Source organism: Glycine max, chromosome 10, assembly GCF_000004515.6.
Source record: "Glycine max cultivar Williams 82 chromosome 10, Glycine_max_v4.0, whole genome shotgun sequence".
Taxonomy (NCBI): Eukaryota; Viridiplantae; Streptophyta; class Magnoliopsida; order Fabales; family Fabaceae; genus Glycine; species Glycine max.
The window spans coordinates 33,051,113-33,075,163 of NC_038246.2; the positions used below are offsets into that span (position 1 = coordinate 33,051,113).

The window sequence follows — 24,051 nt, forward strand, 5'->3', positions numbered from 1 at the left end:
TGTCCCTTATTTTCAAAATCCGTAGACCTTTGTCTTTTTGGTTTTTCTAGTGTTTTCCTCAAATAAATGTTGGTGGCAACTCCACGTGTTATTTTCACGAGAAGGCGCACTTTTGAGTTTCGCCTCACCCTCCTGTCGAAGGGTAAATTGCGACACAACTATAGGATGTAAATGGGTTTATAAAATAAAACACAAAGTTGATGGTTCCATTGAGAGGTGCAAGGCTCGTTTAGTTGCAAAAGGGTACACTCAAGTAGAAGGACATGATTATTTGGTTACTTTTTCTCCAGTAGCTAAAATCACTACTATAAGGTTACTTCTGGCATTAGTAGCAATGAATAATTGGCATCTAAAGAAACTTGATGTTAACAATGCCTTTCTTCATGGTGATTTAAATGAAGAAGTGTATATGACTTTACCTCCTGGCATGATTGCTGCAAAATTAGGACAAGTGTGTTGATTGCAAAGGTCCTTATATGGTCTGAAACAAGCTAGTAGACAATTGTATGCTAGGCTATCTGCATTTCTCATCTCTCATGGCTATAGACAATCATCTTTTGATTATTCATTATTTCTTAAAAGTCATAAGTCATCTTTACTAGCTTATTGGTTTATGTTGATGATATAGTTTTAACTGGAAATGACTTGACTGAAATTACACATATTACTCAACTTCATGACAATGTTTTCAAAATCAAGGACTTAGGAGATTTGAGATTTTTTCTTGGGTTTGAAGTAGCCAGAAGCAAAAGAGGTATCAACATCTGCCAAAGGAAATACACTATTGATATTTTACATGATACATGCATGATAGGATCCAAACCTATTTCTACTCCCATAGATTATTGTACTAGACTTCATCAAAAGTCTGAAACTCCTCTTTCTGATACTGATGCTTCTGATTATAGAAGGCTAGTTGGAAGACTCATTTATTTGACAAACTCAAGGCCTAGTATCACCTTTGTTTTGCAGAACCTAAGTCAGTATGTCTCTCAACCACACAATGATCATTAGAAAGCCATTTTTAGAATCTTGAGATACCTCAAGGGTTCATCACCAGGTTCTGGTGTGTTCTTTGGCACTCCACGGCTAAAGGCCTTCAGTGACTCAGACTGGGCTCGATGCTTGGATACTAGATGTTCCATTACTGGTTTTGTTGTTTACTTTGGTTCTTCTTTGATTTCCATGAAATCAAAGAAACAAGTTATTGTTTCTCGAAGTTCTTCTGAAACTGAGTACAGAGCAATGGCCAGTGTCACTTGTGAGCTTCAATGGCTCACTTACTTACTTGAAGATTTTGGTATTCAATTCAATAGACCTGCTTTATTGTACTGTGATAATCGTTCAACATTACATATTGCAGCAAATACTGTCTTTCATGAAAGAACCAAACATATTGAGATCGACTGTCACATTGTTAGAGAGAAGATTCAATTTGGATTGCTCAAGCTATTACCTATAGCTTCTGCTAATCAATTGGCAGACATTTACACCAAAGCTCTCCCACCTGGGGCATTCGAATTTCTTAATTACAACCAGGGAATATCAAACATACATTCTCCAGCTTGAGGGAGGATATTAGCTATGTTAGTAGTTGATAGTTGGTCATGGTTGTTAGTAGTTAGTTAGCCTTGTAACTGACTTCTAGTTATGGTTGTTAGTAGTTAGTTAGGATTGTAACTAACTTCCTCTATGTATAAAAGTTGCACCAATAACCAAACCAATAAGTGGCAATTCATTAAAAGCTGTTTTCCAAATTCTTTACTTCTTTCTATGCTTGCTTCTTGCTCTTTTTCCTTCATGCTTCCATTCGAATTTATTAAGTGCATTGACAATTGTTAGGATGCTCTCATTTCCACCATGGCCAGGCTCGCAACAAACCTAGCAACTTTCAATTTAACCACAGTCCCATGATCTCATTATTTCACATTTCAAAAGACCCCATTGCCACAAACGCAACAAGTCCCATTGTGTTCACGCAACCCCCATTGCTCAAACCCCTTTTCATGCGTGTACAATAAACTGCCATAGCTGCAATTACACTCGTCGGTGTCACTGCATTTGGGTTTGCTCTATAACGAAAATGGATGACATGCGCCCCCGTAAGCCAGCTTTATTGTTCCCTTTTTTCCATTGGTGCCAATTTACAAATCTATACTTCAATTTCTAGTATATATATCATAATGATTCCATAATTATTTTTAATCTCCATCATCCATAATTTTTACAAAACTTTAGCAATCATCACCAACACATACGTGTCTTTCCTCACGTCTCACCTAGGGGTGGGAATAGGCCAGGCTTTGAAAGGCTTGAGTCTAGCCTACGATGAATTTTTTAGGCCTGAGTCTGGCCTATAGCCTATCAAAGACTTTTATTTTGGCTCGGCCTGGCCTTTTTAAAAGTCTGGTTTGGTTTGATAGCCTTTTTAAAAGCTTTCTTCGCATTAAATCTTTAATATCCTGGAGTAGGAGGAACGTAATAGGAAAGTTAAAGGAAAATGAAACATTAACAGGAATAGGAAAGCAAATAAAAATAATGAGAAATATAAAGGGGCACATGACTCACACCTAAATTGTAATTAAAGTCTTACTTGATTATAGGAATAGAAGTTATGAAGCGGTAATGTGTAATCAAAGTCTGCTAGTTTCAAAAATAAAATTAATTGTACCCAAAAAATAATATAAGTATATATTGGTACCCAAAAAATAATATAAGTATATATACATATATATATAGGTCGGCCTATCAGGCTTATAAGACTTTTTAATAAGCCTAAGCCTGGTCTATTTAATTTAATAAACTTTTAAAAAAGTCTGAGCCTAACCTTTTAATTAAATAAGCCAGTTCAAACCAGATTTTATGTAGGCCAGGTTGTAGGCCCCTGTTGGCCGGCCTGACCTATTCTCACCCCAAGTCTCACCTACTGTTTCGTTCCAGATGATTCTAAATACCATAACCACACCATTTCTTACAACCCACACGACCCCTCACCCTTTTGGGAATCCAACAACACCATTTCCTTCTTTGAATTTTCAGTGCCTTGCCCAATAATATAGCTAAATGTTGATAAAACCACCTTTTCCTTTTTTATTTTTTATCTGTTTATAATTTTTTTTGAAAACGAGAATTGTCATTATTATTATTCAAAAGTATATTAAATTCACGTTTTCTTGTATCTTGCTCTTACTTGAAATCCCAATTAAAGCATGCGAATCATTAAGTACCTAGCTGTGATTTTTTTCTTATTCTTCTATTCAATGTTTTTACTTAAAATAAAATACTGACAACAATCCATTTTTAAATACTTTGCACTATTCCCGTCTTCACTCCAGTTGTGACATGACTCTAAAAATGTACAGTTAAACAAGATTAGGATTCTCATGGAAAATTAGATTTCTGATTTTAGTTCTTATTATTGTTCTTATTCATTTCTATCCTTGATTATTTCTATTGATCAATCCCTGTGCGTTTATTTTTTTTTTCCTTTTGTTGCCTATTTCTAGTTCCTTTTAAGGACTAACTGAAAAATAGATAAAAAAAATCAAAAATTAAAACTGAAAAATACTTATCATCAATTTCAAGATGAAAAAAATCATAAATATGAAATTTTGTAAGTGTTAAAATTTATTTAACCCAAAAAGGTATTAAGAGACGGATACATCCATGCATTAGTTAAAGTGGCTATGGTGATGTCCAACAACGTTGGATGACAATTGACAAATACCCTTGGCCTTCTAAGACAGTGGCTCACAACCATACCATCCAATGGGCGAAGAAAGCCTTAATGGGGAAGGCAACTCACATTGGTAATCAAAACATCCTCTATTATATGATAAGGTTAGTATAGTAGCATTTAAAATTAAAATAAACTAGGAAAGATTCCGCACATAGTTTGCTTAATCAGATGGGAATACTCAAAAAATAGGTGAGTTGTCAAGTCTTATTATGAAAGGATAAAAGAAAAAGCAATGTAATAGGGAGAGGGTGATAGACAGACCAGGCCATCTAACATGGTAATATGATTGATTTCCTAAGAGTCAAGAACTTCTTTTAGGATACTGGGCTATTATTTCGCTTAACAAACATTGCATGAATTTATATTGGACAATGACAAAGCTGTTAATGGTAACAAAGAAAGTCACTTAAAAATGTTCACTTCTTTACGTAGCCTTTTTAGTCCAGCTGTTTCATTCTTCAAGGATTTATGTACAATATGATAAATATATTATGCAAAAAACTTCAAACACATCACAAACTATACAACATCAAAAAAATGTGTTATAATTTGAAAATGACTCGAACAAAATTTGCTTCCTAATACAGTCTCAGTTCTGTTGTAAACAATATTTTGCTTACTCTCCTTTTCAAACAACAAAGGAATAAAAGGTTACTTTGGAACAGTGACAAGTATGCGAAAAAGCAGACACAATGTATACCTAGCATTGCTCGACACACTATTACACACAGAGGTAAAAATACAGAGGCAGCCGCACATGTAACTTACAGGAAAACGAAGCACAAAATGCTACGATGATGACAACGAATGACCTTTGACGATCACGATGATGATGGCACGAATGACAACCACAACAAGAATGACAATGATGAAGGCAACGTACGGTAGTGCTTGATGGATTGATGATGATCGACAAACATGGAGAGAGACAGAGGCCACAAAGAAACTGAGGGAGTGAGTCTCTGAAACCTAAGGGTGCTAGATAAAAAAAATATCAATTTCAAAGACGTTCTCCAAAATCATCTTTGAATTATCCATTTCAAAGACGGTTCCCCTAAAAACTGTCTTTGAAATGCGATTTCTACTTCGTATCTTACAAAATTGTCATTGAAATATAATTGGTATTTGAAAAAATGTCACCGCCTCATTAACGATTGATAAATGCTAAATATGGTCTATTTTTGATAATGAAAATATCCTTAAAATGATTATTTAGCAGTTATTCATGCTTAATTGTTAAGAATTGATGTTTTTCCTATTCATGACTTGTAGATATAAAAAGGAGGAATTAAAAGCCTAAAAGATGAAGAAAATAGCAAAAATTTGAAAAAAAGCCCAGCCCAAGATGCGCTCAGCGCGAAAACAAGCACTAGCACTAAGCGAGAAAGAGGCACGAGGCACACTAAGCGCGGATACAGGCACCCACACTAAGCGAGCAGCGTGCGCTAAGCGCGAGTACACATACCCAAATTCACTCTGGCAACTATAAAAAGAGAGTTAAGCCAAGGAGAAAGGACACACCGAGTCTTAAAGCACTCTAATACACACCCAAAACGTAAGAACTCTCCCTTAGGGAATTCTTTCTTCTCTTCCATTATTTTCTATTCCCTTTTTCCATCCCTTCTCTTCCATCAGTTTCTAAACCCTTTTTCTAGTGTAAGACCCTTTATGGCTATGAGAGGCTAAACCCTTAGTTAGGACCTAACATGCCTAAAAAGTCAAAATATGTATTGTACACTTCATATTTATCAATGCAAATAGGTGTTTTCTTTCCTATTATCCTTTCTTGCTTTTAATTTCATGCATCATTCATCCTTGCATCATCTTTGGGGGTTAGGTGCTCGACAAAGGGTAATCCTTAATAGAAATACAAGGAAGGTTTTGCATGCATCAGTTTTAGGAATTAGTCACTCGACAGAGGGTAATTTCTAATAGAACTAAAAGGAAGGAGTATCTTAATAAAATCATTGCTAGACATAGAGCGATTGCATTATGCCCATGCATTAAAGCAAGCATCTAGAATTAGAACTTCATGCATTTTATCTATTGAATTTTTGCAAAGACATTTGGGAGATAGATAGGTAAGATAGGTTTGTCATCGTGAGACATCAGGGACAAGTATTCTAATAGATGTGGGTAGGAAAAATTCACCTAATTGATAAATCTCAATTAATACATCTTAGGCAAATAAGGCATGTTAGGTCCTAACATTCCCATCTCATTGAATTCCCTACTATTTCTTTTGTTTTCTATTAATATAGATTATTTAGTTATTGTTCTTTTAGCTCATCTTTTACCTCATCTTATCTTTTCCTCTTATAAATTGGAAATTATTCAACGCAAGTACAAAACAAAGTTCCTATGGAAATTGACAGTTAGACTTTTGAGTCTTTACTACTTGGACATTTGGTACACTTGCCAAATGGTCAACAACGACGATGGTTTTGTTAAAACTATCGTTGTATCCCTATCATAAAAGCCTAAGTTTCTAGCAATGATGAGAGAGAGAAATATATTTTATATGAGAGTAAGATGATTAAATATGAATCGTATAACCAAACATGGACAATCAATATTTAATGTCACATGACCACTTAAAAAGTCATGTGACTTTTGGACATCAAATCTCAACTCTCACATGATTATACAGTTTAGATTTAATCATCTCACTCACATATACAATGTTTTCTCTCATAAGACATGTCATATATATAATCAGTTAATAATTATAATAAATAAATTATAACTAAATGAACCAATTAAATCATTGGGTCTTAAATGAATTTTGATTTTGTTTAATATGATAAATTTATAAATTATGAAATATTTTTTATATTTGTAAATTACACTTTCTTCCTCTGAGAGATAAATTATTTATGAATATTAGATTGTTCTATCTTTTTATGTTAGAAAAATACACTTTTTTCCTATGCCAGATTTGATTATATGACACTTTACTTCTTTTTAAAAAACTCGTTAACTTCTATTAAAAAACTTGTCCTTTACAAATTCATATTACTCCATCAAATATGCAAGTTGATAATTGTCTTGTATACTTAATTGTTGAATGATTAACTAGGTAGTTATGTTACTTTTATCCTTATTAAGAATAATGCTTGACTCATTTAATTGTAGATTTTAAGTTTTTAGTTTTTAGTCTATTTGTTTTATTGAATTTTTTTTGTCTAATTAACTTGTTTTATTGGTTGCATCTTATTATTTTGCCAAGATTTTCTAGAAATGGAGTTTGGAAGTTGAAAAGCTTTTTGTAGCATAGTCTCTAAATTTGTAAATAAGAGCCTCAAAGAAGATTTCACTTAGCCACAATAATTTGCTAAGCAAAATGGCCATTTGGTGTAAAGCAAGATTTTGAAAGTTTGGCTAAGTGAGGACAACAAGCTAAGCGAAAAAAAAATTCTGGAGGTTTGGCTAAGCGATGATAGAAGGCTAAGAGAAAATGAGGTTGAGAGCATTAGATCAATATTTGACTCAGCGACATCAGGTGGCTAAGCAAGTGTGTATATCTTGGTTTTTTTTTTTTAAATTGAAATTTTGTAAGCAAGTATAGCTAACTAAGCAAATAGCCAATAAAAATGGAAACTTTGCTCGTCTATATAAAGAGTTGCCTGCCACATATGGAGAGATTATGCATATTTGCTCAAAATGACTATTCTTTGAGTGCAAAACAGATAACCGATCTCATTTTAGGATCCACTCCTCCATTGAGTGTAGAAGGCTCTCCTAGCCTTCTCTATTTTCACTATTTTCCTCCATTCTTCATGTATTTTGCTACAACTCATGGAAATGGGTAACTAAATCCTCTATAGTTGAGGTTAAATGTAACGAAACCTTAATAATTTCATGTATATTTTGTGAAATATATGTTTACATTTCTCTTTGTTCTTCAATATTAGTGTTTTACTTTTATACTTAATGTTCATTATGACTTGTTATTGGAAAATACTTTCGTAGTTTATTTTTATGATGAAATTGTCACTACCAAAAAATATACATATTACATTGCTTAGTTAACATTGGTTTATATACAAATTGATGTTAACAAATGCACGATGACATTATCATAAATAAGAGAACGTTGTTATCATCAGTTCTAGGAAAATCGATGTTAAGTATTAAACTCAACATGAGTTTTATTTAGAATCGATGTTGTGCATCATGCATCAACATTTGTTTTGTTTAGAACCAATGAAGGCTCGCCTGTTAACAACGGTTTTAATATAAACTGATGTTGACCCTAATAATAAATTAAAGCTCAAACGTTCTCATTCTCATTCCATTCATAATGTCATGCGCCCAAACCTACTTTCTTCGTGTCTAAAGCCCTGTCTTCATGTCCAAAGCCCTTTCCCATCTCCTTCATCGTTGTTGTGCTTGTCATAGTTGTTGTCGTTGCCCGTCATCATTGCTCGTCACTGTCTCTCTTTGTGCTCATCACTATCGTCTAGAGCCCTCACCTCTCATTGCTAGTTGTATTGTACAGGGTCCATAAAGTACATTTGTCATGCTACATGACACGCCATTACACAAGGACACCAGCCTTTAGCAACCGAACTTCCCAACCAACAATTTATCTCTAACCTCTTATTATTTGAATATAATGTCATCTCTTGACAAATATTCAATTATCTGCAAGGCTACACATTATTTGTAAGTAACAATTATCTACTAGCTTTTATCTCTAAGCTATACATTATCTCTCACATTATCTATAAGCTACTTTTATCTACAAGCTGTTGATTATTTGCAAGGATTGTTATGTCACCGTAAAAGCCCCTATCAACAAGGACTCGTAGCTCCCTCTCCACACTATTAGTACTAGGTTCCCTCGTACTCTCTCGACATGCTCACAACAGCAACACCCACATGGAACACATTCACCTACTCACGAACTCGTGTATTCTCATACTTACTTGAGCGTCAGAGTTCTTTGTTTTGCAGGGTCCACCCCTTTGTCCTCTTAATAAAGGTCACTCTCAACCCGACCTGTGAAGTTTAGAAGCTCACCTTAGCCACGTCTACCCTGACGTGTGCCAGCTCGGAATCTTGGTAAGTACATTTGGCGCCCACCATGGGGCTACAGTAAAACATAGCCATGGTCTCTCGTTATCTCTCTCTTTCGCTCCCATGGTTAGCACTCGGTCTGGCCTCAGACTCAAGACCCCTTTCGAAGGCTCCAATCCTCCTGCAATAGCCAAGCTAGATACTAATACTCTCCAATCAACTAGATGGAGCGACGCCATGAGGAAGAGCTGAGAAAGCTAGAGGTTGACCACAATCAATTAGAGGCTTATTTCAAATGCCCTTAGTACGATGAGCACTCTATGCTCCTCACTTTAAGGCCCGGTAAGTTCGTGGAAAATCTTTGTGAAACCCCCCTAGGAGCATGGAGGAGTTGTGCAAACGAGTCAATGGCTACATTCAGATGGAAGAAATGTTTAGGTTCAGGAACGAGGTTAGACAAGCTGGACAAAAACATGTCTAGCGGCAAGGAAGCACCAAGACCAAATCACACAAGTTAGATCAAAGACACAAGCTGAAGAAGCGTTGACCTCTCTCAAAAGGGATTAGATAAGTAAAATTAACATATAACATAAGTTATGCATATATGGAAATGATTAATTAATAAACATTATATATATATATATAATGTAAATTATCATTTTTTGAATATAATGTTTTATTTATAATTTATTATCTTTTCATATATAGTATACAATCTTTGTTAGTGTTGTCATATGATTTTTTTTACTTTTAATTTTTTTAAATATTAATACCTTAAATTTTTTTATTAATTGTCTATTTAATTTATTCATGCACATGTTTTGACTTTTTTTCTTTTCAACCTTTCAAATTTTATTTTTTATATTAATTACAAACTTAAAATATATTTCATAGAATGAAAAAATATAAAGAAAAATTTGAATATTACATAAGAAATATTAAAAGATAATAGATTTATTAATGAATAAATACTAATACAATAAATATATATTTTTCTTCTAAAGGATTAAACTCAACAAAAGTTTCTCTTGCTTTTTATATTTAAGCATACCCTATTCCAAGTAAAGAGATCAATACAACGAGAGCACTTTGAATAACCTTTCACGAATACGCATTATACAAAGCTGAAAATGCATTGGATTCAAATTGCCACAAGCTACTTACATACGTACACAAGAATAGCTTCCACACTTGTCTCAATGATTCTCCTGAAGTTTATGATCTTTGCAGCCTTGGTTATTGTTCTATTTTTCTCACTTGGTATGTAGGCAAAAAATCAAAATCAAAACAGAGATTTATTTATGCAATTTTATAATTTTTTTTAATTTGTACTTTTCCTTAATTAATGTTCTAAGTATCCATAATATGCAGATGTGAACAGCACGACATTTTGTCCAGGAACATGCCGTGACTGGCCTGATTGTGATCGTGGCTGCAAGTTCAGAGGCTATCAGATAGGCATGCACTTGCGTCCGACCTCAAAATTACTTCCGCAGTTGCTCCAAATATGATTAATTAACAATCTTTTAATTACTAAAGAGTTTTCTTCATATGGTCGCAACAAAGCAATGTATATGTTGAATAATTATTAGCTTTATTGCTGGAAATAAACAGCATTATAGTATGAGAAGCTGTGTTTCATCCACTGTACTATTACATTTCATGTAAATATATCAAATTAGTTTCTGAATTATAAGTATGTTTTGAAATATCACTATCTTCAAGCCCTTGAATTTCATGCTTCACGCCTGTCGACATCTTTCAGTGGCTCGGTGATCAATATCATAGGTTCTTTCTTAGCAATCACTACAACAAGGAGCAGGCAGTGCTGCATAGAAAAATTATTACAACTCATAATGTGTACGTTATGGGCTATAACACGCCTTATTTTCATTGTGGGGAGAGAGATCAAGTGAACGAGTTCAACTTGGGGAGATTTTTCATTATATAAGACACACCTTGGAGCTTTACAGTTAGCTTTTTGGTACATTTTAGAAGTATTTAAGAGAAATTGTTGTAGTTCAGAATTTAAAAAATTAACTACAAATTAAAAATGAAAAAAACTGAACACTAAATTATATTTAAAGAATAAAAATTATAAATATTTAAAATATCAAAATTTTACTTAACTGTATTATTTACTCATTTAAGTAACATTTTATATTCATATAATGAAAAATAAATAAAATAAAATAAGAAAATTTTCTCTAAATCAAAAAATTGTAAACAACTTAAGACCTCACTCAAAATAAATAAAAATAATTTAAAAATAAAATAAAATATGTGAACATTACTTGATGATGAGGAAATCGGTGAGACACCCAAAGAAAATGAAATGAAAAATTAAAAGAATATGACATTTTTATTAAATATCAGTCATGAGTTTTGATTTCTCACGTTCCTAAGAAATGTCATTTTAATTTTTAAAATATAAAAAACAAAAACTAAAATAATGACGTTAGTGATACATGGTCTATATGTTCCAAGAGATTAACTATAGCTTTTGATATGTGGGATAATAAAACTATTCAAATCAAGACATGATTAGAAATGGAGAAAGTAAATTCTCTGCATTTGTTGAATAATATTGGATATGCTTTAATACCATTTTAGAATCTTAGAATGTGAGCTTAGATCTAACTCAATACCAAAAGTTAACTAAAGGAATAAGAATTGTCCCTTACTTATATACACTTATATGATTTTATCTTTAACCAATGTGGATTTCAATAGTTATCTTTATTTTCTATAGAAGATAAAATTTTCCTGTTAAGTTAATTAAATCAACCATATTCTTTGGATTTGAGTAGACTAATAGGTTGTCACTAATTATGGAGACTTGTCAAATCCAATTATTACACATACTAACATTAATAATCATGTTGTGGTAGAATTTGAGGTTTTCAAAATTTGTCAATAATAATGAAAGATGGGAAGTTAAGATAAAATGTTCAGCATTTCCTTCCTTAAAAAATATGATACTCGAGCTAGTTCATATTCATTTAAAATGTTTAGATTCCTTTAGTTTCTTTTTTGCTAAAATTTTCAAAAATATAATATTTTTGTATCAGTTGTTCTTTCCATACTAAAAGTAAGGAAGGCCCTAAATTCTAGAAAGACAGAGATATTGTTTCAATTCTAATATATTTTTTTCTGATGTTATTTTCAAGTGTATGTCACTATAACTTTTGACATCTGGTCATTTGGTGTTCTCTCTTTAACATGTTTTTTTCATTCATATTTTGTTGTCTGGTCTCTACATCAATCTTGAAAGTGAAATTAAGTTTAGTTAAACAGTAAAATTCTTCAAAGGGTTTTTGTGAATTTTTTTATTCATGGGATCATATTTGGGCCGGGGATTGTTGTGAAAAGCATACCCTTATCTATGTGGAGTGAATTTGCATCTCACATTTTGCATCCTTTTATGGTTATACTCATTAGAAGAATGTTGCATGAGTTTGAAACTTAACATTGATGGCACTGAACCCTCGAACCAATTCATGTTTCTTAGCATGATCTATTAACGAAGGTTTATAACTACGCCTTAAATCCATTTTCTTTATATCACATCTTTTACATGGATTTATTAATTCATCCTAGTGAAGATCACTGTTAGCGTTTTTGCTGGGGTGGTCTCATTTCTTGCTTACTAGTTTTAATAAAGGAAAGAATAAAAGGAAGCAGCTCTGAAGTATGATTATCTGACAATTAATTTTTTAGTGTTTGCTCATATTATTCCGCTAATCTTGATCTACTCTTAAGTTTCATTTTGCTCGTATTCTAGATCTGTGCAAGTTTTACCCTATGTTTGATAATGAGAAAAGAAAATGGGGAAAAAAGAATTTTGAAATTTAAATTAGAAGGAAAGTAAAAAGAAAGAAAAGTTTTAATTTGTATTAGTTGAAGTCAATTTTTCTTTTAATTGTTTTCATTTTTCTCTTTAACCAAAGAAAAAAAATATTGTTATACATATTTTCTTTCTTTTCAATTCTATTTTCTTTTATTTTCATTCCTTTTAAACAGACCCTTACATAAACTAGTCAATAAACTAGTCACCAGTGTGTTCTACCACTCAAGAAAATGATGTCCACCTGTTCTATTAAATGTCGATCATATCCTCTTAGAATTGTAAAATTTTAATGTCATGATATTTGTTACATCTTGCTTTATTTCTATTGGACTCCCTTTATAATCTTACTATTTACTAATTAAGATATTGCTTTTGTTATTATATAAATCAGTTTCTAGTCATTGTTCTTTTGATCTAGTTCAATTGGTTCACGCGGGCAATCAATATTACAGTTGCTTTGAAATTTAATTAAGTTGCTTTCAAGAAAATAAGGTCAAGTATGTTGTTCCATATATCCTCTCTTCATGTAAAGATAGGGCGTTTCAGGATTAGAGTTCTTGACTTGTTTTTAACAATTATGAATTATAGAATAACAAAAGATCGTGAAAAAAATAGTTATATGATAATTGGAGTTAGTCAAATCACTACTAAAAATAGGGTTTTTTACGGCGGTTAATAAGTGCATTTAATGATAGTTATCAACCGTTGTTGTTTAAAACATCGTTAAAATAAAATTGGTTTTTATGACGATTATTATAACAACCGTCTTTGAATGTAGAAATCTTTCAAAGATGGTTATTAACTAATAATCATCTTTAAATGTTGTGTTAGAGTTTACATTCAAAGACGGTTATTAACTAATAACCGTCTTTATATGTTGTGTCAGCATTTAGATTCAAAGACGGTTATTAGCTAACAACCATCTTTGAATACTGTGTCAGAGGTGACTTTCAAAGACGATTATTTACTAATAACTATCTTTGAAATATTACCTATTCTTTTCTTTACATTATACACGTACTGAAATATCAATAAAATTGTCTATTCTTCCCACTTCCTAGATAATGAAAAAATTCCATATCAACTAAAAAGTTCTGAGGTTGGAGAAAATCAAGGTAAACAAAATACATATATGTTTAACAAACTGCCTCATGCATTATTGATGAAATAGATTAACTTATTCACAATATATAGCAGAACAACAACATCTATTGAAATTCATCTCCAAAAAGAGAGAGATCCATACATATTCTAATTTAATTAGGATAAGGGGTGCAATTAAGAAAACAAAAGAAATTTGGCATTGTACAACACTACAACTAAGCAAAATAGGTAGAGGGAGTTTATAGAGTTCAGAGAAGAAATTTGAAGAGAATAAAAAAATAATGTAGAGGAAAAAATAAAGAAATCAGGTAGACTCAGTCATTTGGCTAGATAATTTTATAAGTGATATATGTATCAAATTTAATACACTATGTGCCCTAAACATACTGAGCACTAATTAATTTAGTCTTTAAAACTATAAAATTATTATTTCAATCATTAAAATTATCAAACGTCAATTATTATTGTTTGGTTCTGTATAGAACTATAGATATCTTCTTTCAAAAGTAATCCCGGTTTAAGACAAAATTAAACGTGGATATCTCTTCAGCATGGATAAACATAAATTATTTTAATCTTTAGTTTTATAATTTTAGGATTAAAATAATTGCCAATGTCATTTAGTAGTAAAAACTCATGTGGAGGTAGCAATCCCCAATATATTTTTTCAATAGATTTAGGCATTTGATACGGAGTGAATATAGCAAATGCCTAGATTTAATTTATCTGGACCAAAAGAGTTAAGAAGTAGCCCAATTTATTGAGAACCTACTTAATCTAATTAATCCCAATCAAAAATCAACAGCTAACCCAAGCTTACTAACTAATTAGACCAACCCAAATAAGTTTAACAAAATAAACCCAAAAGAAAAATAAATGAAATATACAAATAAAAACTAAAAATATCACAAAATAAAAAATCCCCAATAGTTAGCGGGATAAAATTTCCTAAAGCATTAACACGTGTCTTAATAAAACTCAGAAATATTAAGTTAAATAATTTAGTAATGAAAATATGTTTTTTTCTCACAAAAAATAGTTTTAATTCTTAAAATTAGTAAAAATAAATTATTTTAATTCTTATTTTTCACTTCCCTAAGAATTTAAATGAAATTTTCGTAATTTTGAGTATTAAATGAATTGACATTCATATTTTTTAGAATTTTAAGTTATGCTCAGTAAGGTTTTTTTCTTTGAAGATTAGTCACTCACTAGGTATTTTGCACTTATAATATAGTATTAATAAAAAAATTTAAAAATTATAGTAAAATGGTAATATTTTAATTATTCATAAATTACACAGAGAATTCTAATAGCCTTATTCATCCGATCCAATCAACGCATTATTAAATCATATCAATCAACAAAAAACTATGGTATCAATGGATGAATTTCATTAAACCGTAAATATATAAATAATAATAATAATAATAACCCTTTCAAAAAAATAATTAAAATAATAGTTCGTGACTCACCATATTTAACCATGAGAAGTTGTATTTTTTTTTAAATTGCACTACGTTAATTCACTAAATAATTAAAACTGCATGTAATTCAATTATTTAGTTTTATTGTAAAGAATAGACATAATTATTACTACTACTTTTAAATAGTTTTCTTTTTATAATATGTTATTATTATTACTACTACTTTAAAAGTTATGAATAAGTATAGTTTATAATCAAATAATTTTATTAACATTCAATGAGTCAAATTTTATAAATACTATATATAAGATTCACAACTTAAATTTTGTAACATATCAAGAAATATTCTATCTTCCTATATATCAACAATTTGCTTATAACTTTTTTATTTTTCTTGTTTCGTCTTTATCCATAATTTCTACCATTATGAGATTTCACTATATTTTTCATTCTAATGGACAAATACATATCTACGTGTTATGAATAGATCAAAGTATATTTAAGATAAAAACAAATTAATAAATATTAACATGGTGCATGCAGGATTATCTTTTTGCCTTACATTAATATTTATATAAATATAGTAAGAACAACTTGACTAAATTTATCAAAGAAAGTTAAGAATTAGTGATTTTAAAACAATTATTAGACAACGAAAGGGTGTTCTCTAAAGAACCAATTAGTGTTGAAGAAACAAGGGAGTACAGATCTCAATTGAATATTAAAGCATATTAAATAGTATACAAAATAGATCATGGTAAAAATAGCACAGACCAGCCAGTGCAGCCACACTAGAAAATGTTAAGGCAACAAAGTGGATCCCAAAGTAACCAGCCTTTATCAATCAACTAAAACAAATTAAAACACAAATAATAAATATCTATCACGCATAAGTAAACAAAAAAAATTTCATTTATAAAAACAAACAGTGATGTGATTTTAAAAGAAAGAGAACTAGGAAAGTATCATAAATGACCCCAAAAAAGGGAAATAGTGCAAGTTACTACAAAACAAAGGAGTCACGTGAATAAAAGCAAAAGACTATAAAGAAGGCTAGTTCACTAGGTGGCTGCACTACATTGAAAACCTGACAAAACGCCTGAAAATCTAATTGAGCATTGCTTGAAGCCATTTCAAGTATTACACTTTGATGCAAAAATGGTCAATGCAGGCTGACAAGGCAGAGATGATGGCAACATCAAAAGAAAATTATCAAGTATTATTAGATGACATATAGTAAAACAAAAGCATTTAACATGTATGAAACAACATTGGTGGCAACAGTTTGGTAGACCAAATGAAGACAAATCCATGACCATGCTAACAAAAACAATAGGTTCTCTTAATAATGAACTTCCTATCATCCATTTCCAATACTTTATCATTTAAGTTTTCCCCTTGTAAACCCTGTGTACCCTTTCTTCCCTCTCTCCCCTTTTAACTTCCAATTTTTGCTCAATAATCAACTATATTAACATTCTCTCTGTCTACTTTCACAACCAATTCCACAAGAATAAAGTTTTAATCACAGTCAATAAGGAGTCTAAACAAATAAAAAAGGTCACAATTAGTGTGGTATCCAAAGAGTTCCATAACATTGTCAATTCATGACTCAAAGGAAGGTTTTGATTATAGATTGGAAATAGCATAAATCAAGGCACCCCCACCCCCAAGTCTAGTTGAAACCTCAAAATAGTTGTTCAACATTTTAAATCTACACAGAGACCGCCTATTCATAACAACAAAAACATAGAACTTATCAAGCAATACCAGAAATAATAAGTTTAAATGAATAAACAATTTAAAAAAAGAGCTAGTAGTTTGGAGAAAAAGTGCATGTACTGAAATTACACAAGCAAATCAGAAACTAGGAAGTGGACAAAGGCAGTATCTATAGTGGCACACTCATGGAAATAATTGTTAATTTAGTCCTTGATTAGTTCCTCTACATACACTCATGGTATAGATAGTATTGAATGTATGTAACTATTCCTGGGTGATAAACTTCATAAGATAAATTAATTCTTCTAGGTTAAAGATAATTCAAACTTTTATAAATATATTGTGATAAGAAAAAAAAAACTTAATAAGAAAAAAAACTTTGAACATACCTGTTTGGGATAAGTGAGGATTCTAGGTACTTTGTAACAACATTGAATATCTATGGGCACCAAACATATAATTATGGTTTAATCAGAATTTTACAAGTTCAAAACAAGCACAATAAAAGCATACAAGATCCTCAGAGCAACAATCTTTTTATTGACTTAGAAACCACAGCTCTATAATGCAACTTAATGTCCTGTACCAGAACAACCAGATGGTTGGCTACATGGAACAACCACCACTACTAGAATTATGAAGTTTTACGTTGATTAAATCGTCAATTTTACGATGGTTTTGAACCGTCGTAAAATCAGGCGTCGTAAAAAGCAAAAACAATTTAACAACACTTAGAAAAACTGTCGTCGTATGTATAACTTTTTACAACAGTTATCTTAATAACCATCTTAAAATGTTCCTAAAATCTAAAATAGTTATTATAACAACCGTCTTAAGAAGACATTATTTTCCAACACATATTACGACGATTGTAAGAGCAACTGGCTTAAAAAGAGACATATATTAAGACGATTATTGGAGGTCGTCTTAGTATGTGTTGCCTTTCTAAGACGGTTATTATCAGAATCGTCTTAGTATGTTTAATTTTTTTTTCTTCAAACGACATACTAAGACGGTCTAATAATAACCGTCGTAGTATATGAAATATACTAAGACAGTTATTTCTAGAACCGTCTTAGTATGTTTAAATTTTTTTGTGGGTTTCTTTTGTTTTTTTTGTTGCTCTATGTGACACATGATAAATATTACATCAACAAAAATAAAAAATGTTAGTGTATATAACTAACAGAATTGTAGACCACTACCTATTATATAAACATTGGTTAAAATCATGAACAAATAATAGTCTAGGATAAAAAAGGCAAACTGAAACAAAAATAAGATGAGAGAACAATTTGTATTTTAGGATAAAAAAAACTACAAAATCACAATGTTACCAAATATTGTTATAGCTTTAGAAGCAACTCACTTCTGGTTTCAAGAGTTTAAGCAACTATAGGATCACAATAATTGATTTTTCAGGATTAAAAAAAAACTATAAAAGCAAATTTTACCCGAGCAGATGCTCTCTTGTGAGCATGGTACGTGGGTCCATCTTTACATGTCTTGATCGGGAATCTTCATCCAAGAACTCATCAACTAGTGGGATTACCTGCTTATGTCTGCATTTCGCTGCCCGAGGGGACCTCTTCCCCTTTGGTTGGAGTTAGATGATCTCCCATTCCACTTGTTGGAGTTCACGTGAATAGTCAATACCCAATTCCAGCATACCACTTTATATTCCTAATAATTCAATAATTCAATTAGATGAATCACAAAAAAGTTATAATCATTCAGGAAGGCATTCCAGGAAGACATAATATCAATGATTTTTCAAGACATTATCCAGTAAGGAATAAATACACATTCAAATGCAAGTATTGTAAATATATTTTTTAGTATAGAAGTGTTAATTAAAACTCATTTAAAAGCTTAACATTCGTTAGACTTTCTTCCTCCATATTATATTATATACAAACTACATTTGATTGTACAATCAATTTTTACTTCCAGTAATGATGTCGTGTTCAATTGAGTGAAGTTTTATGCTAAATTTTGGATCATCACAAGCAAGAGTCCAATACGATCCCCAACAATAATTGGACGGCAACAAATGTAATACTCATCTTTTAATCCAAAATAAATATTGCACCATATAACAAATAATACGCACTTAGTATGTGGTACAGGGAATTAAGAGAATTACATAATTATGGTTGATGATATTCTAGTGCATTATGTTGACAATGGCAATTTGGAAAATGTAAGCATGAGCACACAGACAATTAAACAAGAGAGATGGAAGAGAAATGTTATAGCAATTGCAGAGGCTCCTAACCCTACTCATTCCCTAGGATCCTTCCTATAATAATTTCCAAAGTAGAGGATTGTTGCATAGTACCACAGAGGTGGACATAGAAATCCAAAAAGAATTTTGAAATTAAACACACAAAACCATAAGACAAGATTACAAGAAGAAATTTGGGATAAATTACTTACTGTCATAACAAAAATATAAGACACATGTATTAAAGTTGTTAAAATACAATATAGAAAAAAAATACAATATAGCAAAAAATATCTTATATAAGGCTCATGTATTAAAAAATAGCGTGTCGTTCAGCTAGTCTCTTGTCTTGACTTTCAAATATTTCTTGGTTTTTTTGTCACACTTCCAACCAAAATAGGAGCTTGATTTAACTATTTTTGTTTTATTTTATTATATAAACGACTTATATAGAAATACTTACATTATGATAAGTCATAACAAAAATATAAGCTATGTTATTCTATAAGAATAAAGTAAGAATGCTAAGATCATTACCTGGAGTAAATCACCAATATTAACAACAAGAGCTCAGGGGTTAGGTTTGACACCAACCCAATTTCCATCTTTCAAGTCCTGTTCATGTTTCTTTGGAATGTTAATTGATATCAGTATGAGAAGAGCTTCAGAGATTAAAATAGAATCTACAACAAATATATCATGAATGTCATAATGCCTTTTAGCTTCTTAGTTAATTATTATTATATATATTTTTTTAATTCATCAATAAATTCCTAACTGTGAGGGCGAACCCTGGTGCAGCGGTAAAGTTGTGTCTTGGTGACTTGTTGGTCATGGGTTCGAATCCGGAAACAGCCTCTTTGCATCTGCAAGGGTAAGACTGCGTACAATATCCCTCCCCCATACCTTCGCATAGCGAAGAGCCTCTGGGCAATGGGGTACGAAGTTTTTTTTAATAAATTCCTAACTGTTTTAATACTTTAATGTCTTATATAAGACATGGTTTCCATTCTCTAGAAGGACCACCATACAAGCCCATGAATTATTATTATTATAAAAAGTTCATCATATTTAGATGGATGGTCAAGATTATAACTTGAAAATTTAAATATGATATAAATTATACTCGATCGAGGCACAATTAATTTTGAGCTTGAATAAGAAGCTCAAATGAGTCAATGGCTTCTGGTCCATCATGAATCATGATGTTTCACATTTTACTCCAACACTTGTGGTTATTGTGTTTAGCAGTCATCTACCAATTAAAGACAAGGCATTGCACATATATTTGTAGAATTGGGAAATAAAGGTCGATATTTAGGGGTTGACACATACTTTGGAATTAATAATTAAATGTGTGCATATGATAGCAGGATATCCTGACTTATTCACATCAATTTGTACAAAAATAGAGACCCACATGTTTGTGTATGGGTCCTATAAATCACTTGTACATGACCCAAACAAAATCATGTTTGATAAACCGTAAATTATTATTTTTTGTTTGTGTAATTTAATATTTTTTTATTTTTGTTCTTGTAATTTTTTTTATTTTAATTCTTACAAAATATGTTTATTTTGTTTGTTATCTAAAATATTAAAGGAAAAAAACAAAAAAAATCTATTTTATAAGACCTAAAATAAAAAATAAATTTATAAAAACAAAAAAATTTTAAATTAGATAAACTAAAAAGATATTTAAACATAAAAAAATCATTATTTTTCCCTAAAAATTTAATACTGTGTTTATAACTTATGAATGGGTCACTAATTAAAGCTAGGCTGAGGTTGAAAAGCAACATCACGCGGTTGGACCACGTACTAATCGTTCAGAACATTAATTAAAAACATACAAATCTCTGTCTTTGGAAAAATTTAGCATAGGAAACTTTAATACACTATTCAAAATTGCAAACTATTGAGATGGAAGCTTACAGAAGACGTACACGTTATAAGTTTTACTGCACTTATTTAATAAACGAATTATCCATTTTTCTATCTCCCTATGTTTTATTAGTATATACTAATAATTTCACAATTAGGTGAATTGATTACTTTTTGTCTATTTAAAATTTATCAACTAAGTATTGTTTTGTATTTCATAATTTATGCCAAAATCTATTCTATTTATCTTTTTATAAAACGTAAGAGTAGTACCTTAAATGTTTTTTCTAATGTTTTTAAACTAAAATTAGAGTTTCACTTAGTAACTCGCACAATAAAGACAATAAAAATTGAACACTTTACCAAAGTAAAACTCTAATTTTAATTAAAAAAATAGTTATATAAATACTTATAATAATACACTTCAGTAAAAAAACTATGCATGGATAAGTAAAAAACTTGGATAATTAGAAATAGAGGAAGAGGGAGTTAAGGTAACAATTTTTATTTTTGATTGTTTTTTTTTGTTCTCAAAATTTACTTTAATTGCGAAAGCTAAAAACTTTTCAAGAAATTAAAGCTTACAGTTTGAGTACTATAGGCCCATGAACTTTTCCAGACCATTGCTTTCTCTCCCTTTTCATTTTCAAAGTTTATCTCAAACATTTTAGCAAAATTTTGGCCCAAACAATAAGAAGTTGCACCTTGGATACCACGACCAGTGTTTGGAATAAACGCCTAGCAAAATTGAACATCAAAATTTTATAAGCAGCTTAAACCATTAAAATAACATAACTGTTTATGCAAGAATATCAGACATATACCTCAACACCGCCAAATACTCTTCGTATATACGCCTATATAATTCCAGAATCTCAAAAACCTGAAGTAGTATAGTCCAGAATATTTTGAAAACAAATTTCCAAAAGATGGGACATCAGCCTGCTTGGGTGGGAGGAAAATACAAAGTAACATGCAGATAGTATGTGCCTAAAGCAAAAGGGAAGATCATAACTAACTTAAGTACTTCAGAACCCCAAGAGAAGGGCCTTGACAACTCTTCATTAAGCATGCAAAGACAGAAGATGACGAAATCAAGGCAGCTTATACAACTGACTGATTCAAAAAGACAAATTCCTAAAATAACTATTTAATGAAATACCTCTGCATCTGCTTCATCCTTTGTTGCAAAAGCAGTGTGTCTTTCTTGCCAAAGAAACTGACGACTCCTGAAATCAAAACTTCTATAAGCACCACACAATGGACTAGATAAAGTTCCATACTATAAATTAGTTTACATAACAACAAGCAGGGCATAGATTTTTTTAGTCTTGGGGGATAGATTTTTTTAGCCTTACCCTTGCAAGCAGAGAGGCTGTTACCAGGACAAGAACGCATGACCTCTAGATCAGGCCAAGGCTACCCTCTTTATATTGATAAGATATTTAACATGTAACAGTTATTATTTCTCCAAATCTTTACAACCAAACCAATCTATAGGATATTTCGGGAGAATATTCCTTAGTTAAAAAAAAACTTAAACTAACTTATTGAATAGTCAACATTACATGGCCCAACAGATTCACAAACTTTCACCTCAGGAGCAAAATCCTCAACGTGGTCCTTCTCCTTTTGCAGAATTTCAGGAGATACAAACAATGGGAAGTAGCAGGTCTTGATTTTCATTTTCTTTACTTCTGGATCGAAAAACTCCAGCACATTGTTTTCGAAATTAAAGCAACTCTGACTTATGTAAATATTTAAAAGAAATAAATCTGCAATTCTATATTCATGTTCTTGCAATATAGCACTCATGCATTGAATGAAACTCTAGTATAAAACAAGTACACTATACACAAATGCATCCCCTTATTCATTTATCTAAAAAATAAAAAGAAGAAGAAACTAACTTGCATGATCTCCCATATTGCCATTGACCAAGGCCTCAGAATATAGCAACTGGAAATATCATAGTACTCAACCATTTCCGTATTAACAACAACCTGCCAAATTAATCCAAATCCAAAGTCAACCAAAACACTCACACTACTAAAATTGTCACACACTAAAACCTTGTGAATTGTGGGATCTCCTTCGTCCTTGTCCGAAGACAGCGACCTCATCTTGACAATAACCTACAAAGAAAAAAAGGAGTCAAAATCGGCACACAGATCATTACCTTGATGCCGGAATCGGAGGGTGCAGGGAGGGAATTGTTGGTTACGGCATCGACAGCGGTGAGCTTGCGCTTGAGAGGGTTGGAAGAAGGGGGTCTCGGGGGCAAGGGGCTCTTCAATTTGGCAGGGGAGGGAGTAATGAAAGAGGGAGTGTCGTTCTCTTTGGAGGGTTTGTGTTTGCGAGAAGAGGGACGGGGTTTGGTAGAGCTGGTAGTTGGGGTTGGGCTTGGCGAAGAAGGAAGCTCTACTGCGTCCATGAGAGGGTTTCTTGGGAGCATGAAGCGCTTCATTTTTTTGGGGGCAGATGAAGAAGGAGAGAGGCGATGGAAATGGGTATTTTGACGGCAGGGACTACAAAGGTGAGTAGAGAAGGTTCAATAATGCATAAATCTAATGGGCTGGTGTGCAAAAAGACTAAATGCAACCAAGGAGGTTTTCATTGAAACCCGTCGTTGTTGTTTTACCAAGAATTACGAAAATGCCAACCAAGCACATTCTAAGACGGTTATTAACGACCGTCTTAGTAAGTATGTTGTAGAAAACAAATTTTCGCTACTTAATTACAAGTTTACCACCGCGTTACATTCTAAGACGGTCACATATTAACCGTCTTAGAATGTGCGTCGTAAAATGCTTCTTTTGTAGTAGTGCACAATAAAAAAAACTAACAAAGCTGAAAACAACCAAATCTACATCCCAACACCATTAACCAAACACATACAATTATCACTAACTAAATGAACACTACTCAACCCACAATGTACCATCAATTGCAAACAAGAATTTAAAATAAAAACTCTCTGCTACACTTTATTATTTTTAATTTCTCATAGGTATACTCCTATGGGGACAATCATGTTTGAAGCACAATGGCACACTAAATGTGAGCATCTTTCTCT

At 31.7% G+C, this 24,051-nt stretch overlaps 1 non-coding gene across 3 annotated transcripts; it reads right to left on the bottom strand.

Annotated features, from left to right (window-relative positions):
• Positions 1–15,856: 15,856 nt before the first annotated feature.
• On the bottom strand, positions 15,857–23,516 carry LOC102660275 (uncharacterized). Of its 3 annotated transcripts, none has more exons than XR_001383195.3 (7): positions 23,155–23,516; positions 22,886–22,978; positions 22,138–22,204; positions 21,800–21,858; positions 21,561–21,713; positions 19,629–19,706; positions 15,857–18,547 (listed from the first exon to the last, which is right to left on the bottom strand). It is a non-coding gene; the product is annotated as an uncharacterized protein (transcript). The 3 variants fall into 3 exon arrangements; XR_001383191.3 differs by having other exon boundaries at positions 21,800–21,965; XR_001383187.3 differs by having other exon boundaries at positions 21,800–22,204.
• Positions 23,517–24,051: the final 535 nt, after the last annotated feature.